This window comes from Macaca mulatta, chromosome 9, assembly GCF_049350105.2.
Source record: "Macaca mulatta isolate MMU2019108-1 chromosome 9, T2T-MMU8v2.0, whole genome shotgun sequence".
Taxonomy (NCBI): Eukaryota; Metazoa; Chordata; class Mammalia; order Primates; family Cercopithecidae; genus Macaca; species Macaca mulatta.
Window position 1 is genome coordinate 84,098,492 of NC_133414.1, and position 19,598 is coordinate 84,118,089.

Genomic DNA, 19,598 nt, shown 5'->3' on the forward strand with positions numbered 1-19,598 from the left:
AAAATAGATGACTTTTTTAGGAGAAGTTTTATTGCTTTCATCAGATTCTCAAGAAGAACCAAGACTCAAAAGAAGAAATGAAAATCCAAAATATATATGTAATAGAAAAATCATTTTAATAAATAGGAAAGGCTTTTTCAAGTGCAAAGAATATGATGTTGATAATAAAAACTTACAGAAGTGATCAGAAGAGTATTCATTAGAGACACTATAAATATGTGAGCTGGATATAAAATGATGACTAGTGTTTACCTGTGTGGAGAGTAGAGGAGCATTCAAGGAAACTGTTTCTATTTCATTAAAAGCCTGAAGAAAAGTTTTGAAAAAGAGCCCACTTACAGGATAGCAATGCTAATAACTTCCATTTTTATCATCACTGACTACACAATCAGTCCTGTGCAAACTGTATTATATAGATTGTTTAGTGTTCACTGTTCCCCTATAAGACAGGTACTATAGTGTATTTAATTATCCTACTTTACATATATAAAACTGATGTTCAGTAATGATAGTAAGTTGATACTGATGATATATTAATAACTCATAAGTGGACAAGGCCAGATGTAAACCTTAACCATTAAACTCTGCCTAGCCAGTGCTAGCTGGAGTGGTTAGTTGATTTTGTGATGAAAATAGAAATAAGATTCTGCAGGAAAGAATTAAATTGGCACATAAATAAAACCCTATTCATCTCTCATTCAAATTTAGCTTGTTAATAAGAATCCACATCATCAATGACATCTTGGTCTGCTGTGACTGAAAAGCTGTTACCACTGATTTCGAATGCATGAAATTAGTATTTAACAAACTGTTTTAAGTCTTTTTTCCCTTTCAAATGACTAAAAGTGTTCTTTAATAATGAAAATTCTTGCTAGCCATTGTCTTCTTTACCATGTTTCTGTCGTATATGATACCCTTTTTAAAATGCTAATTAAAGCTCTGACAAAAGTTGAAGAAATTCTGCAACTCATTTGAAGTAAGAATAGATATTAACACTTTTCACTTTGTGATAATGCGCCTTGTCATTGCTGAGTAATATAAAGCTGCTTTTTTCTTCATATTTCACAAAATGAGTTAGAGACAAGTTGCTGACCTTTTAATAAGAGTCTCACTAGAACACTGAGTCAGAAAGCAAATTGAATTGGTAAGCAATTATTAGGGATTATACTTAGTTTTGGACTCTAATCAGTGTGAATGGAATGTGCAGCTACCATAGACATGGTTGGAGTTGAATCAGGAGCTTGTATTATTAGACTCTATAGAATGCTTGTATGTTGAATGGACCAGAAGATGTTGTGTCAGTCTTATAAGACACTCTAAGAAATAAAACAGATGCTAAATGCCTAAGTATAAAACGATTTTTTAAAATGAACCTGCTCAACATTTTTTTCATATATTAAAAGATTCAGAATAGAAACTCATAGTATTCCAGCTCATTGTAAATATCTTTATCTTCCTTAAAATAAACAAACTGACAACAAATCATCCCAGAAATTTTAGAATAGAAGGTGACGATTTTACACATTATTATTTTGTGGAAACTTACCTCATATTAGTCAAAAGGGCTCTCCCGCAGAAAATCGTTTTGGGATTTTTCAAGCCAGTCACTGTTTCTGTGTACTGCAAATGTCAAGGCACTTCCAGCTTTTGCTAAACTCAATGAACATACGAGTTAGCCACAGTTAAAAGATAATAATATATTTTTCTTTCCATTTTTCCTTTATGGAAAGGTTCTTGCTCTGTCACCTAGATTGGAGTGCAGTGGCACAATAATGCCTCAAGCAGCCTCCAACGCGGGAGCTTAGACGATCCCGGCACCTCAGCCTATTGAGTGGCCAGGACTGCAGATGCATGCTACCACACCCAGCTAATTTATTTTTTATTTAATTTAAAATTGTTTTAACAGTTGGGATCTTGCTATGTTGCTCAGGCTGGTCTTGCACTCCTTCTCCTCTCTTTAAATCATTTCTAGATGACATATAATATCCAAGACAAGGTAAATGCAATGTAAACTGTTGTTATATTGTATTATTTAGGGAATAATGACCAAAAAAAGTCTGTACGTGTTCAGTACAGATGCAACCATCCTTTTTTTAAAACAATTTACAATCCATTGTTGGTTAAATGTATGAATGCAGAACCCGTGGACGAGGAAGGTTGACTATATTTTTATGTTACGGAAACTTCCAGTACTGCAATGTTATTAATTTCTCCTATGTATAAGTTTCTACTTTTGTATACTTAGTTCTTCAATCAATTGAAGGTGAACTTTGTGAAAATATAAGGAAGAGTTCTATTTCATTTATACATTTCTGTTATATTTTGCACTGCTTATAATGTGTTTAGTTTTCTTATAAGACCCTGTGACCACGGCTTCATTTCCCCCCAAATGTTCAGATATACGTATATATCTTACTTATATGATAAAATTTAATTTGGCAAATTCTTATAAAAATCTTGTTGAGATTTTGATTGTTTAAACGTAAGTAATACATTTAGGGAGAGTTGGCATATTTTTTATATTGAGACACTGCCACCAAAAAGAAGGCATGTCTTATCATTTATTAACATCTTGCATTTCTCATCAACCTTTCATATTTTTCTTTAAATGGTTTCTGGACATGTCTTCTAAGATTAACTTATAGGCGTTTTAAAAATTATTTTGTAATTATCAAATTTTTAATTTTCCCCAGTTAGTAGTTGCTGCTATTAAAAAGATCTATTTTTTATTTTTAATCATACTATTTTATTAGTTCTTATTCAAAGAGACCCTTCACACAATACCTCTTTATTGATCTAGAGCCCTCTGATACTGACCATGCATGAAATACCCTCTTCATTCTATTGTGAAAATACTAGTATTACAAATTTTGCCTACTAATTATTGTTCTTACCTAAGTCACACTAAGATCTTTGGCCATCTTACTTAGTCAGATACATATTATAGTCTTGCAGTATATGAATCCTGATGATGGGTGAATGCATGGATAAATGAGACAACTTGAATTTGAGAGTGATTTCATGCCAGTCTCTTAACTAGTCTAAGTATTTTTAAATTTCAAATCTATAAAAAGTGAGAACAAAAATAATACCTATATCATGAATGGTTTTATGGGACAAGTAAAATAACTTTTTAAGCTATAAAATAATGAAAAATATTTCATGCTATTTCTATTACTATAATACTTTGGCTGTAAGTAATGTTATGCCTATAGGATTTTTCTTTTAAAAGTTCTTTGGTTTGATATATCGTGAGGGTACATTTTTCTTAGGTATTCTATATATTCTTTTATAGAAAAAAAAAAAAAACTGGGCCAATATAAGTGAAAAGTGGAGATTAAACTTCAGAAATTTCACACCACAAAGTAATTAAATGTTATCTGTTTATACATAGAAATACACTGTATGTGTCTTTTGCCTAATTTAAAACGTACATGAATTTTAGTTTTCTCTTAAACCTAGAAAGTAACATGATGGGTAACTGGAAGTGGTCAATTTGATTTTTTAGTTTATTACCACCTTACTGTGGCTTTTAGCAAAGTTACTTAATCTGTTTGTTTCTCTTTTGCTAATTGTAAAAAAGAAAAATAATTGTTGAAATAACTATGGCTTAAACAGAAAAGGAGGATCTCACCATATGGAATGTAGATTTTTTACAGATATTAAAATGTTGCTTTAGCAACAATAATAATTTTATTTCAAGGAAGACCGATGCAATGTAAATTTTGGTCTTAAAAAAACACTCCAACAGGATTAGTAAAAAGGCCTATAAGATCTTTCAAGACCCTGACTACCTCTTTCAAAACATCATTTGTTGAGTAAAAAGTAATCGGAAACATTCTGGGTTCATCTTGAAAGTGATGTAATTAAAAAAATAAAAAATTAATGCAAGAGAAATAAAAAAAGATGTAAGAAATTTGGGTCAAACTTAAATGTCAACAAATCCTCTCATTTGTCAGAGACATAAAAGATTAAAATGTTTAGACTTTATTTAACTTAAAAAGAGCAATGCTTTAATACTTGGAATCTTCACTATTTTACTCTCTATTATATTAGGGAATAACAAATCTCAGAGTAGGAAGAAATATTAGGGTTATCTATTCCAACAGGGTCAATGACTTAACCTCTTTTATTGTATTTCACTTGAATGTTGGCTTATTTTCCTATCTACTCCCTCACACAAATTGTTTCAATTTGGAACAACCTGGTTATCTATTGCTTATATTGATCTTAAATTTACTTAGAGATGACTTAGATCCTATATTCAAATAAAGTAAAATCAGAATAAAGAGCAGCTGCAGCTACACAGTATGATGTTATTTGATAGATCTGTGCCCTTATGTTTTGCAGAGAAAAGAACACAAACAAAATGAGAAAATAAAAAAGGAAGACACTTAGAAGGGTAATTGTTCTTAGTACTTTCTAACTATAAGAAGAGGCATTGTCATTTAAACAAAGGTGTTATCCAGGAGACAGGCATGCATTTGGCATGATCCTAACATATAGTCCTTAGAAAGACAAGTAGAAGGAAAACACCACCCCTCCACATATAATATATAGTTGGAAAATTGATAAATTAATATAGATACAGACTTAGCAATTTATGCATATGTAAAATTCTATGACTTTATCTCTATATCTGCAATTATTTTTATATTACAGACACAGAAATTTTTCATGAGAACATGCTGGTATTTGAAATGTTTTAAAAAATCTGTTCCATTTAAGTAAGGCTATCTTAGTCGATTCCCCCATCTTCCAAAATCATGTTGCAAAACAAATATCAACTAATGATAGAACCCAGAAACAAAGCTTTTTAGAGACACAAGGAAAAGCACGGTAGTGGAGAGTAAGCTGCATCAGGCTGGGCACGGTGGCTCACGCCTCTAATCCCAGCACTTTGGGAGGCCAAGGCAGGCAGATTACCTGAGGTCAAGAGTTCGAGACAAGCCTGGCTAACATGGTGAAAACCCATCTCTACTTAAAATACAAAAATTAGCCAGCATGGTGGCACACGCCTATAATCCAAGCTACTCGGAAGGTTGAGGCAGGAGATTCACTTGAGTCCGGGAGACGGAGGTTGCAGTGAGCTGAGATTGTGCTACTGCACTCCAGCCTGGCCGACAGAGCAAGACTCTGTCTCAAAAAAAAAAAAAAAAGAAAGAAAGAAAAGTTGCAAGCATCTGAACTCCAGGACTTTAAAGAGAAAATGTTAAGTGAAAAGGGTGGTTCCCGTTCTCAAGAGATTGGAGAAGTTGGCATGTTCCTGAGGCAGAGACTCTAGCACCAGGGGAAAAGGCAGGGAACAAGGGTTACCTAGAAGCTGAGAGGTGCATTCTTACTCACATGATTTATGGAGGGGGAGTTTTCTGGAAGGGGGAAGTGAGATAATAGGACAAGCCAAAGAAAAGACATAAGCAAAAGTGTGATCTCAGTTGAAGACTAGCCTCAGCCTGATCCAATGGCAACTCAGGAGTACCAATTGCCCCAATGAATTGGTCAGAGCTTGAGGCAAGGAGACTATCCTTTGCTACCCCAATGTCAGGCCATCATTCGTTTAGGGATATCCTGGGGCATACTTAGGGTTGGCGTGACATCCCAGGCAAAACAAAAGACAGTTTTGAATAAAATCAGAGACATATAGGATGTAGGGAGAATTATTTACAGCCTCAAAGTGTTAGATTTTAAGTGTTGAATAATTCCCACCAAAAGTCAGAGTTAATATTTTGGTTTTTAGTATTGGTGTGGGGGCCTAGCAGGTATGAATGGTACCTACACGTCCTTTTCAAATAAGCAATATTTTAATATTTACTCGAATTCGTTTGGTTTGAGCATTGCACTCATACCTGTAGCCAGGAGAGATGGGATATACTGATGGACTTTGAAAGTCCGAGTTAATGGGGTCACCTAATCCAGGATCATATGGATTATTAAAAAGAGGTATAGAAATAATGGGAAAATGAAAGAAAAATGTGGTTGTTAGAAAGCAACCACATGTTTGTTACAATTACCCGGTACGCTCTTGTGTTTATTGACTGGGATACAGAGTCAGAGTGAGGCTCAGACATTCAAAGGAAAAAATGCCTCGTGTCCTCTGACCTTCAGTCCAGAGCTCTTTCTATCATACCGATTTCTTCACAATCCCTCTACTTAGTTTCTTCTAAACCTGTCTAATAAAATCGAGGTCCTTTTCCATGAGAGTTATAAAATAGTAGTAAGTAATGAATTCTTAGCTGCATTCTACTACTCATTTTCTTGTGTTAATCACTGCCCTGCATTAAGACCATCTTTCCACAGCGTTTTAAAGAAATTATAGACACCTGGGACTCATTTTCACAGGTTCCAATTTAAGAGATTCAGGCTAGAGTGTGGATGCTTATTATATTATTCAAGGCACTCTACAAGTGACTGCACAGCAATTAAAACTCCTATTAGGTTGGTGCAAAAGTGACTGAGATTTTGACCATTACTTTCATTGGCAAAAATCGCAACTACTTTTTCACCAACCTAATCATATCTATGTTTGAAAATTGCTAAAATCAAGGAACCTGTATAAAGACATTGGCTGATTACCTGTTATATTCTGGACCAGTTCCTTTAAGATGAGTGTTCTGTTCAGCAATTATATATTTGCAAGTTTTGATTCATCTTACATAAAAGGCCCATAGAGCAATTATCACCAGGCTTCTATAAGTAGCGGTAGCCACATTGCAAGATTTAGGGAAGGCATTCTTGGCCATCATGAAAGAGTGAAGCAAAACTTCACTCTATAGAAATAAGTTTTAAAAATACTCATTTCTGATAGTGTTTCTTTTATATATAATGTTGGGAAGTGATTTCTAAGATTTTAGAGATGAAAATAAATAATTATACACAACTGTCCAAAAAAAGGGAAAGCCATTTAACATCTCTGATAAATTAATTAAGATATATATTCAAAATGGGTTATTTCACTTAAATTGATTATTTGTTGTTTTCTTTACCAAACTGCTGTATATAAATTGTATTGTCATCTTTAAAATGTTAGAATATTCTGAATATTAATTAATAAATATTAACTTCATGACACCAAAGTCAAGTTTTAAAAAATTGGAAAGTATTTCTTTCTAGATGTTTCTTCAATATAAGTCTAAGTTGGTGGTGAGTCATTTGAAGAATTCACTTATATTGGAAAATAAACTATTCTGCTTTTTAGAAGTTACAAAGTACCAGTTAGCAAATCTATTTATAAATCCAGGACAAAATATTCTCCAAAAATTTCAGATAAATGAAAGCCCCCTCTGCTTGGTTTTTAGAATACTTAAATTATTTATGATAATTTTAAATACCTGGTAAGTATTTTCCAGTACATTGCTCTCTTTATTTAATCTTCTCTTTCTTGCTTATTTTAATTTTGCTTTCTATAAATAATTAATAGGTAGGTTAAAAGACTATAACTATAGTCAATTCATCAAGTTACTTCAACTGTTTCCATTTGTGTGGCTATTTATCACATTTAATCCACCTACTAAAAATAACATTGAGAAAATTTAAATACACACACACACAAACACACACAGTTTAAAGGACCATTTATTACCTCAAAACTACAAGGTAAATATACAACTAGGCAAATAGAATCAGTGACATAGAACGGACCATTTAGTCTCAGTATGTGTAAAAGCTTCATAGGAATAATATGTAGAGATAAAACTCTGGGAGTAAGAGGTGAATTGTCCAATATATCGAGTTGAGAAAATTGAACAGACATTTAATGATTAATTAATTCAGATATACATTTTACTTTAGGCATTTTAAAAACCAGAAGAATGGGAGAATTTGCAATAAAAAAGAAGATTTATGTAAGCACTAATGAGGAAAGTTTTTTTAAGCATTGACAAAGTAATAAGAGACACAGGCAATAGATATGACTTCATAAATTTTGAATATTCGTGCACATAAAATATACACTTTAAATTATAATTAAAGGAAAACAAGTTAGAAACTAATTTGAGTTAAATATAATTGTTAAAACATTTAAGTACTCTTAAAAATTGATAAGAAGATCACCACACCTTCAGCAGAAAAATAGTCACGGGCTCTAAAAGACATTGCCAGGAAAATATACACAATTGGCCTTAAGCTGCATAATGTATTGTCATTGGTGATTATTTTGTACCTGTGGCCTGTGAATTTACTCTCTAGCTGCTCTTAAGCCCTCCCTAAATAATCCCATTTATGCCTGTGCCTTCAATTATACTCCCAGGACCCTCACATTTGTATCTTCAGCTGAGAATTATTTTTTGTGCTTCAAGTGATTCATGCATATAAACAAAACAAAGGTTTTCTCCACAGTTTCTTAAAAGTAGCTCACATTTAACAAATTCAAAATATATTACATGACCCAGTCACTCACAAAACTTATTCTTTTACGGGTCTCCATCCATCTCATGATACAAGCTAGAAAATAGAGTGATCATTGACCACTCTTCCGTCATCATGAATGCCCAAGACATCTCCTGGTCCTGTCAAATGCACCTGCAAATATTTCCAACTCTTTTCTCATCTACCTTCTCATCTTGTCTCCATGCATTCACGTGGGCTTCATTCCAATTTATTTTCTGCATTAAAAAACATAACTTTGTTTAAAAGCCAAGTGAACGTGTTGTCATTCTCTATTTAAATCTCTTTAGTGCTTCTCATTAAGATCCAAGGAAAAGATTTAAATGCTATCTAGTTTTTAGGCTTATATTTTATATTCACCTATCTCCCCAGACTAATATCACCAAAGAACAACACTGTCTCCTACTCCAGATCCTTTATACACATTAGTCTTCCCAGAACATTTTTTCTCTGCTTTTTTGTGTCTAATGGCTATTACTCCTCTTTTAGCTCTAAGTTCACTGAGAATGCATCCATGGCAATTTTACATGAACCAGAGATTTAACTTCCCTATTATGATCTCTCATATCACCTTGTACTCTCCTCCATAGCACCGACCACAGTTTTACAACTGAAACTGTAGCTATTACATTTATTTTTGTGATTGTTTCATTTATGCCTACCTTTTTCCATTCATTGTAAAGTTTATAAACTTACCTACTCATCATCTCTCTAGTATCCAAACCAGTGTCCAAAAGATAGGAAACCAAAAAACCTTTGATCTACAAGTAAATGAAATAAAGTCTGTATACAACAATGGGATGAAAAAGAATAATTGGATTCTATTCTGTAAAACTGAAATGGAAGTATTGCCTTTAAATATTTCCACTGGGAGTAAACTCAGTACAATCTTTTTTGAAAACCATACTGACTAAAAGATAATCCTTAAGAATAGTTTATTTATTCTAGTAATTTCACTTCAGATATTGTAATTTTTAAACTAGAAAAAGATGTTGCAAGTTCTTATTTAGTTGAATGAAAAAAGAATAAAATCCAAAGTAAATATTCAGAAAAACTAACAGGGCTGTGAATGAATATACACACACACACAAACAAGAAATCCATTTCAATGTTACGTACTATGACAAAAGTAATACAAACACTCTACAGGTTTTAAAAATATTTTAGGCCAGTCACGGTGGCTCACGCCTGTAATCCCAGCACTTTGGGAGGCTGAGGTGGGTGGATCACAAGGTCAGGAGATCGAGACCATCCTGGCTAATACGGCGAAATCCTGTCTCTACTAAAAATATAAAAAATTAGGCCGGGTGCGGTGGCTCACGCCTGTAATCCCAGCACTTTGGGAGGCCAAGGGGGGGCGGATCACAAGGTCAGGAGATCGAGACCATCCTGGCAAACCTAGTGAAACCCCGCCTCTACTAAAAATACAAAAAATTAGCCAGGCAAGGAGGCAGGTGCCTGTAGTCCCAGCTACTCGGGAGGTTGAGGCAGGAGAATGGCATGAACCCGGGAGGCGGAGCTTGCAGTGAGCTGAGATCCGGCCACTGCACTCCACCCTGGGCAACAGAGCGAGACTCCGCCTCAAAAAAAAAAAAAAAAAAATATATATATAAAATTAGCCGGGCGTGGTGGTGGTGCCTGTAGTCCCAGCTACTCAGGAGGTTGAGGCAGGAGAATGACATGAACCCGGGAGTCGGAGGTTGCAGTGAGCCGAGATCGCACCACTGCACTCTAGCCTGAGTGACAGAGCAAGACTCTGTCTCAAAAAAAAAAATATATATATATATATATATATATATATCAATGATACATGAAAAATATATATATATCAATGATACATGTAATAAATGAAATGTTGTTATAAAAGATTTAAAGTTTTAGAGATGGTTAAAATAATGCATATATATACAGTAATAAAACTAAGATTAAAATAGAAAATATAAAAAAGTGAACAGCAGTACCTGCCTCTCATCTTTTACCATGATTTTTGTCCATGTATTTTTCAACAAACATGACTCACTACTACAACAAAAATTTTTTTAAAAAATCACCAAGATTTGCTATTTCATATTTCAGATTACTTTTAGGAAACTGATCTAATAGTTAGTGACATGATTAATTCAACCTGCGTAGGCCATTTTCTGCTTTCAGAATGTATGTTTTCCATTTGCCATGAATGCTTAGATTCAATGAGGACCTCTCTGCAGGTTTCCTAACAAATCTTTAGATTCATGTCAGGTGTACATTCTGATTTATATACATTTAGATTACTTAAAATCAGTGAAGCAAACACAGTCATGATTGCTAAATACCGAGTCACAGAAATTCAGTATTAGTCCCACTAACTCTGTGCATTTCATATCTTAAAAAATGTTGATAGAGTTGGGGAGACGAAAAATAAAAAGTCAATTGGGCATAGAATAATTAAGTTGTGGGTGAAGCTAGAGATCATTTCTGTCCCGTGAAGCCTTGACAATATTTGGGCAGTGTCTCCTCATTTCATATTTTTAAATTTACTTTTTCCAATGAAAATGATACATATTTATTTTCCAGTAAGGGAAACTTTTACTGGCTGGGACTCTTTTAAAATATGAAGTCTAGTCACATTTTAAAAAGCAGCTTTTCTCATTAGGTTAAAAAAATCAGACCAGATAATTTAATCAACACAAACATTATTATGGATACACATAGACAAGTTTCATTAATGCCAAGAACCATCACAGGAATTTTAGACAATGCCCTTTATTTCTGATGAGCTAGGAGAAAGATAGAATACATTCCAAATAACATATTCCTTGGCCAACATACGGATTTTTAAAACTATCACCAGGAGATCACAGTACAAAATATAATTTAGACTGTTAATCCACAAGAGACAAATTACTTACTATTACAAATTACTTCTTAGCTTTCCATTAGCTTATATAAGTTCTAATCATAGGAATGAGTAAAATGTTGAGATTCCATGGTCCTTTTGCCATGTATGCTTGCTGTTTTGTAACAGTTTTGTTAGAGAACATAGAAAGCTTACCACTCAGTGCCACAAGTGAGAAGGAACAACAGCAACAAAAAAATTGTGGCCAGACATAGTGGCTCATGCCTGTCATTCTAGTGCTTTTGGAGGCTAAGGCAGAAGATTATTTGTGGCCAAGAATTCTAGGTTACAGTGATCTACGACTGTGCCACTGCATTACAGCCTGGGTGACAGAGTGAGACCCTGTCTCTAAAATAATAATAACAATAATAATAATGAATGTGGAATGCTGTCATTGTTAATAAAATAGCATATAAAGTAGAGAAAAGTTACCTAAATAGATGATGGTGTGACTTAGTTTTGTACATGGAGATCAATTTCACATTTTGTTTTCCTTTCAGAAAGAAAGATTAAAAAGCATTATAAGAGATAACAGGGGCTTTTTCACAAGAATAAAAGGTTTAATTTATAAGGTACCAAGAAAATACATCAAATCAAAATATATATGCATTCAAATATATGGCTTCAAATTATACAAAACAAAGATAAACAGAAACTACAAAGAAGTAGCCATATTAACAATGATTGAAGGAGAAATGAAACTTATGTAAGTGTGAGTTCCAGTTATTGAAGAAAGAGTTGAAAAAATTAAGAAAGGGCAAGGAAGGTTTGAGTAAAACCAAAAATTGCAGAATATGTTTTCTTCAAGTACATATGGGCCACTGATAAAAAGTGACTAATTGCAGGTCTATAAACCAAACCTCAACATATGTTAAGCACTGAAATCATACAGAATATACTCTCTAATTGCAGTACAATTGAATTAAAAATGAATAAAAAATAAAACTAAGAAATCTCCAAATAATTAAAATCTAAAAATACAATTCTAAATAACACACACGACAAAGAAGCCGAAAAAAAATTTATAAATATTTGAAGTAAATGAGAATGAAAACAATACATACATTGTTTGTAAGATACAGAAAAACAATTTGCTGAAGAACTTTGTTAAGTGAATATATTACAAAAGAAGAAACACTGAAGATTAATGAATCAAATATCCACCCCAAGAAGTTAGGCAAAGTTCAGTAAAAAGAAAATAAAAATAAAAGGATCCAAAGTAAGTAAAAATGTACAAATAATAAAGAATAAAGTACAAATAAATAAAAAGGAAAATAAAAATACAAAAGAGAGGATCAACAAAGTAAAATAGTAACTTTTTGAAAAGACCAATAAAATTGATAAAACTCTGGCAAGACTAATGAGAGAGAGAAAAAGAAAAGGAGAGAGAGAAAAAGAAAAAGAGAGAGAAATCTTATCACTGATATCAGATATGAGTAAGAAAATTTTATTGCTTCACTTTAGGCCCAGCAGAAAATAAGACAATAAAATACTGTGAACAAATTTATTTCAGCTAAAATGAAAAACTAAATAAAATTGACAAAGCTTTTAACAATACATATAAAACAAACAATATAGAAAACTTATGTAATTGTATATTTAATACAGAAAAGAAATTAGTAATTCTATATTTTACCATTGTGAAAATTTTGTGACTTAATGTTTTCATTGGGAAAACTTACCAAACATTTGAAGAAACCATATTTCAAATCTTAAATAAATTATTCCAGAGATTGGAATGAGGAAACACCCCTTAAATTAATTTAAATGGTAATTATAACTTTGATATTAAAACTGGGAACATCAGTACCAGCAGAGAAAATTACAGATAAACTAAAAGATACTAGATACAAAATTCTAAATAAAATATTAGTAAGCATAATGAACCAATACAGAAAGAGAATTCAACATTACCACCGTCAATCCTAAAAGAGCCAGTCAACATGTTGCATCCCATTAACAAGCTAAAGAAGAAAAATCATTTGAGTATCTCAGTAGTTTTAGCAAAATATTGTCTTATAAAATTTGTGCTACCATACAAATAGAGTGGAGCTTACTTAATTAAACAAAGATTTTTTTCAACAATAAACAGAGAAGCAAAAACATAACAAAACAAAACAAAAAATTTTAGAATCATCATACTGAACGTGAAACATTAAAATATTTTCTCTATACAAACAAGGACAAAAGAAATACTCAAAATTACTACTTCTATTCAATATTGGAAAACGCTGTAAAGAACTAAAATAAATTAAAACTATAAATATTGCAAATAGAAAATCTCTAAATGTTTATAGACAATAGGATTTTGTGTGTGTGCTAAAAATTCAATAGACTGGAAACATTAATTTTTCAGAATTAATTGGAAAGTTGAGCAAACTTCCTGGTTTCTAGTATAACATTCAGAAACACACTACAAAGAAAAAAATATAATTTACAGTATATGAAAAATATCAAGTACATAGTAATAATTTTGACAAAAGATGTACTTGAGTACAAAAAATAAAAGTATAAAAATTTAATGAAAATCTTTAAGAAGGTCTAAAAAATAGATTTATGGCATAGATTGCACTACAGAACAGAGAGTAACCTATAGTCTTTTCAAGTAATTATGCAGAGGCATTTAAGTACTGTTATGAAAATTATTGTACCTCTAATTTATACTACAAAAATTCTTCCCAAATAATTTATCGACTACATGTGACTAGCCAAACAAAGTTTTTATAATACAACATAGGAGGCAATCTTTATGAATCCATAAGGGACCAGTTGAAAAGCATTATTCATTAATTATGTTTATTAATACAAAGTATGAGAAAGATTCCTTAAATTATTCAAAAGCATGAACATTGACCTGAAATGATACTCATGATATATAAAATAAGAGGAAGAATAATAAGTCCACAGTAATCAATGCCATTTGGCATTGACACTAAGAGAAGAGTATAGATTATGAACAGAATTAAAAGTCTAGAAATCAACTTTATATTTATGGCCAACTGACTTTTGACAAACGTGCAAAGATAATTCAATAGGAAAAGAATAGTCAGTTCACAAATGCTGCTGGGAAAATTATATATCTCCATTAAAATATTTTTTAATTAGAAAAAAGGGGGGAACCTTGCACCTCTACCTAACATTGCATAGAAAATTTATTAAAAATGGATCAAAGACCTAAATATAAGAGCTATAACCATAAAACAAACAAAAGCATCTGGAAAAAAGAGAGAAACAAATTTTTTTGACCTTGGATAAGGCAAATAATTTTTAGATATAATACCAAAATAATAATTCTTATAGGAAAAAATTGATAGACTGGACTATAACAAAATTTGAAACTTCTGCATCTCGAATGACATCATTATGAAAATGAAAATATGAGTGAAAAACTAGGAGAAAATACTTTCAAGTCATGTATCTGGTAAAGAAATTGTATCCAAAATATACGCAAATTTTCACCATTCAATAAATGAGAAGAAAAAGTTTTAAAATGGGCAAAATAGTTGAGAATATATTTCACCAAAGAGATACACAAATGACCCATGTCATTATTATTATGACTGCTTACTAAGCATCTGCAATTCTCCATGACTCTGAAGATTCTCGACAGGCCAAAGCTAAAGATATTGCCTCTGTCCACCATTTTAAAGGGCAAGAAAGTTTGAAATCTTTCTGATAAATACATACATATGGTGATAATGGAGCTAGAGCAAGGGTTATTGAACTTAGCCTGGGAAAGGAGAGGGCTTTATCCAGAGATATTTCCAAGGAGACAAGACAATTGACTTCAGTCTTAGAAGAGTAAGTTGTCTCAAAACATGTAAATGGAGAGTAGTCTGTTTAGTTTCATTTGCCCACTTTCATTAAATTATTTTTCTTTTTGGCTCTTAATTTTCTTATTCCTTCTGTGTTACCTTCCTCAAAAAACTGAGCTATTGGTTTTTATCTTCTGTGTAAAGTTTTCAGTTGTCATGTCTCAGGTCCCAGGGTGGCTTGCTGCATGAGGAAATGGTCTTCATGTATTAATACCAACAGACTCTAAGGGCACATCAGGCATTTAAGGTTGTGTATGCCTATGGAAACTTGGACAAAAAAAAAAAAACCTTATAAACTTGCATAATGAAGTTCTCTCATTATTAAGCTGCCCCTATATTAGATAGAAAATAAATGCACATTAAATTAAATTTATATTACTATATTTAGTTGCTGGGTCCATACCACAGACACTGGCCACAGATCCTGGCCAGTACTCAGACACAGGTATCCAGTAAAAGAACGGGCTAGGGGACTGCTGGCACTAGGGGCTGAAGAGAGTGAGCAGTCTTGATAAGCTGTAGCCACTTGTATTTATTCAGTGCAGATTAATGACAAAGACTTGGAGCCAACGCAACCTGTGGATAATTAACATTGTTGTCCCCCCTTGCAGGGAGCAGTCTTGCATGCAGATGATCAAAGGTCAGTTTCCAGACAACATAAGTAAACAAACTTATCTAGATAAACTCCTTTACACTCCCTTGTTATCTACTTGTTGCCCTCAGCCTGAAGGTAAAAGAATTAGCTGCCTTCAGCTTTTATTCTCTCCCAAAGCTTTGCAAAACCTCCCAGCCTTCCAAGAAGGTTTGCATCTTTCCCTATAACTTTTCTTATAACTTCTCCCACCACCCTGACCGATATCCTACATTTTGTGATGATACATACCCATTTCTTTCCTTTGAGTAGATACAACATAGATTAATTTAGTATAAGACGTACCACTTTCAGAACCAGCCTCAGAACTTAGTGACTGATATGTTCTTCATTGAGCAAAATCATCTTTGAATTTGGAACATATCTCAGTGGATCCATGTATTAGCCATGTGATTTTCAAATATATTACCTAATCCCTTTGAACATAATGTTCCTGATTTTTAAAAGGGAAGAATAATACCTACTTTATCAGGATTGAGTCAATCAAAGTTCAGTTAGGAAAATAGACACCACCTTATTTGTTATCAATAGAAAGGATTTACATGTTGTGCTTAGGAAACAAATGGAAGATTTGAAACCATTGTCAACACAACAGAAGTATATGGCTAGGAACAGCTCAGTCCACAGCTGTAGCAAATTCAAGATCTCTGGGAAACTCATCCGGATAATCTCAGCTTGCAGCAATGATGCAGGTTCTTCTCAAATAGCTCATCTGAGTTACTTTGAACCTTGTAGCTGTCCAGGAGCAACTGTCTCTGGAGCATAATGCTCTGTCTTTGTCTCCTACATTTTATATATCAGACAGAATTTCTCATTTCTCTCTGTCAAAACCATAAGTGGAAGTGAATTCAATAGAGCTCAGTTCCTATTTTCCCTTGAATCAGGGAGAATTCAGAGGGGGTGGTGCTGATACCAACTTTGTAAGACAATTCAGCACTGGTTATTGAGATATAAAGATTAAATGAAAGGGGTTTAGTATGTAGTGTCACATACAGTATATATTTAATAAGTGGTGATTATTATCATGAAGTAAAGTTCTAGGGTGTTACATTGTCCCAAAGCAACCTAATCTATAGTTAATAATTATATACTGGAAAGACTGAATGTCCACTCTAATTATTTACTGACACTTCTAGACAATCATGTATGCCATTTTTAAATTTTATATTAAATAGCTAAATTAAGACTATAGGAAAAATTACCTTCATTATGATTTGATAGTGCTTTCATATATAAAAAACTAAGGCTTATACTTTTAACATATGTAACTACCATTTCTAAATCATAAAGAAAGAGAAAAGATCTTTTGAGTATGCTGTACTTTAGTAGGAAACTGTATATTAATGGTTACATTTATAACATCTAAGAAAAGTTGAAGAGGGCGCTTTAAATTCACTGCTTCTTAATTCTTTCAATATTCTTAACAGCCCATTTATTCTACTGTATCATGAGAGTTCCATTAAACCAATACATTAAATTATTTCAGTGAAATGTTTAAGACACTTTTAAAATAAAGGCTGACTTCAAATTTTTTAGAGGCATTGTGGCTGACATTGAATAACCAGGATAGAACTGATAATAGGATACTTTGCGCAGTACAAATACCTTTAGCAACCCTCTCTAATTAGCAATTTAATTGTAACCTACCCTTCAGAAGATATCCAAAACCCTATATTCAGCTTACGAATAACGCATTGTACGCAAATTATATAGTGAGTATTGAAACTTGCAGAACTACAAACTATGCTTTAATTTAATATTTGAATGGCTTAACAATATTAGCAACAATTTAAAAAATGACATAACTGGTATAATTATGTACCCTAAGTAATTTAATATCTGCAGAAGTTCATGAAGTGTGTACAATAGTCATCATGGTTTTTATGTTGATGAAGAAATTGAATCAAAGATGATTGAAATAACTTGCCCAGTATACAAAGCAATCAAGTGATGAAACCAAGACATTAACACAGCAGTCTGATTATATAACTGTTTATTCTAAACAGTATGTTTCTATGATAAAGAATATCAAGCCCAACCAGTCTCTCATTGCTCAGGTGAGTGTACTGAGGCCATACTTCCAGATTATTAGTCAATAATCTTATTATAATTAGAGAGATGGCAGAAGTACTGTATTTTCTAAGTATCCTAAGAAAATCTTTAATGTCCTTACTATCTTTCGTATCTTTAGGTAAAATCTAATATAAACTTATTTTACAACATGGTAATAAGTAGTAAAATGGGGTAAGATTGAAATGTGAAAAGTGAAAAAGAGAAAGTGGTGGGAGACTATTATTTTACATGCAGATAGGTATCTATGTTTTCCAATCATTTATTTACCAATATTATCACAAAGATCTTTAAAATAAGTTGTTGTGGCACAGTCCAGCCACTAGTCAGACCACATTGAAACTGCTGAGGAGCTGTGTAAAAACTCCTGTTCCTCTGTGATCTTCAAAATTAGCAAACTCCAAGAGATTTTAGTTTATCAGTTGAAATATACTTTATGTGGTTTCTTAGAAAATGAGAGAAATATTTATAGAACACTTGAGAAAATGTTGAGGATTTTTACTTCTTTGTTTGAGCAAAAAATGACAGTTGCTGTTTTTGGTGTAGTTCAGACGTCTACAGCTTAAAAACTTGAAGTAATGACCAGCTGATATAAATCTAGTGAACTGACTTCACCATCTGATAGTCAACTTCTAGAAAGCACTATTATTATATCAGAGATAATGTGGGTCAATTAAGATTATCAAGCTTTTACGTAACTTTTGGAACTCAAGGACTGAAACATTTCAGGGTTCACTGCTTTCATGCCAATGTAAAAGAAAAAAACGAAGACATACTTAAAGTGTAATTCATTCTAAAAAGTTTACTAATGGAACTGCAAGAAGCTTTAATTACATCTAGTGTGCTGATTCATTTTCAAGGCTTTTTTTCTTCGTGGATTTTAAATCAGAACATTTTAGAACCATGAAAACCTTTCAAAGAACATCTGATTCAGTTCTCCTAACATTTGCCTACAGACACTCAGATACTATCACTTCAAGTGCTTATTTAATTTGCAGATACACGGGCTCCAACCAGGACCTAGAGAATCAGCGTTTACAAGAAAACAAAACAAAAAAAAAATTAAGAAAACCTCAGAATATGCAGTTTAGCAAGATTTTCAGATTGATTCACAAGTATAGTACATATTGATAACTACCAATATGATACAGCTCCTCACTTTATGCATAAATAAATTGAGGTTCTGAGAATTTAAGAGATTTACCTATGTTATACAGCTAGAATCAGAAGCAAAAAGACATTATTGAATGCCCTAAATGTCCAGTTAGTTTCACTTCCATACACCCCATGTCCTTCTAGGAGTATTGCATAAACTAAAATTTGACTAGGCAAATATTTATTAATAGGCCGTAGGTAGAAGAGTTATTCAAAGCAGTATAGATATACCAAAAATTAGAATGAAACGATTTACTAAAATTACTATCAATCAATTTCAGCTATGCATACCAGGTTGTCTTAAGAAGTTTATTATTTCTTTGTTATCAAGAAATAATCCTTCAGTAACTGAATGGAGAACAACTGATTTAACGAGGGAAGGGGGAATCAAAGGTTTGCTGAATTGCTAGATTTAATAGCTGGAATTAATGGTTCTCTGTAATCTTACCCATTAAAAATGTCCTCATGTACTAATTGTGGGCTTGCCCATACCACTCTAACTAAAATAGTGGAAGAAAGAGTATTAGATTAATATGGAAAGATCTAGGTCCTCATTCCAACTCTGTTACTTGCTACTAATTAAGTGAAATGTTATAGAAATCTACCGAGGGACAGTAGAAGACTCCTTCATGGCACAGACTAATTTTTT

General features: G+C 32.7%; 1 long non-coding RNA gene across 1 annotated transcript in view; it reads right to left on the reverse strand.

The window, feature by feature from the left end:
* Window positions 1-19,598, reverse strand: part of LOC144331399 (uncharacterized) — a 189,717-nt gene that overhangs the window by 79,442 nt on the left and 90,677 nt on the right. The window contains exon 5 of the long non-coding RNA XR_013398499.1: window positions 1,547-1,655. This is a non-coding gene — a long non-coding RNA (uncharacterized LOC144331399). The remainder of the gene's footprint in view (window positions 1-1,546; window positions 1,656-19,598) is intronic.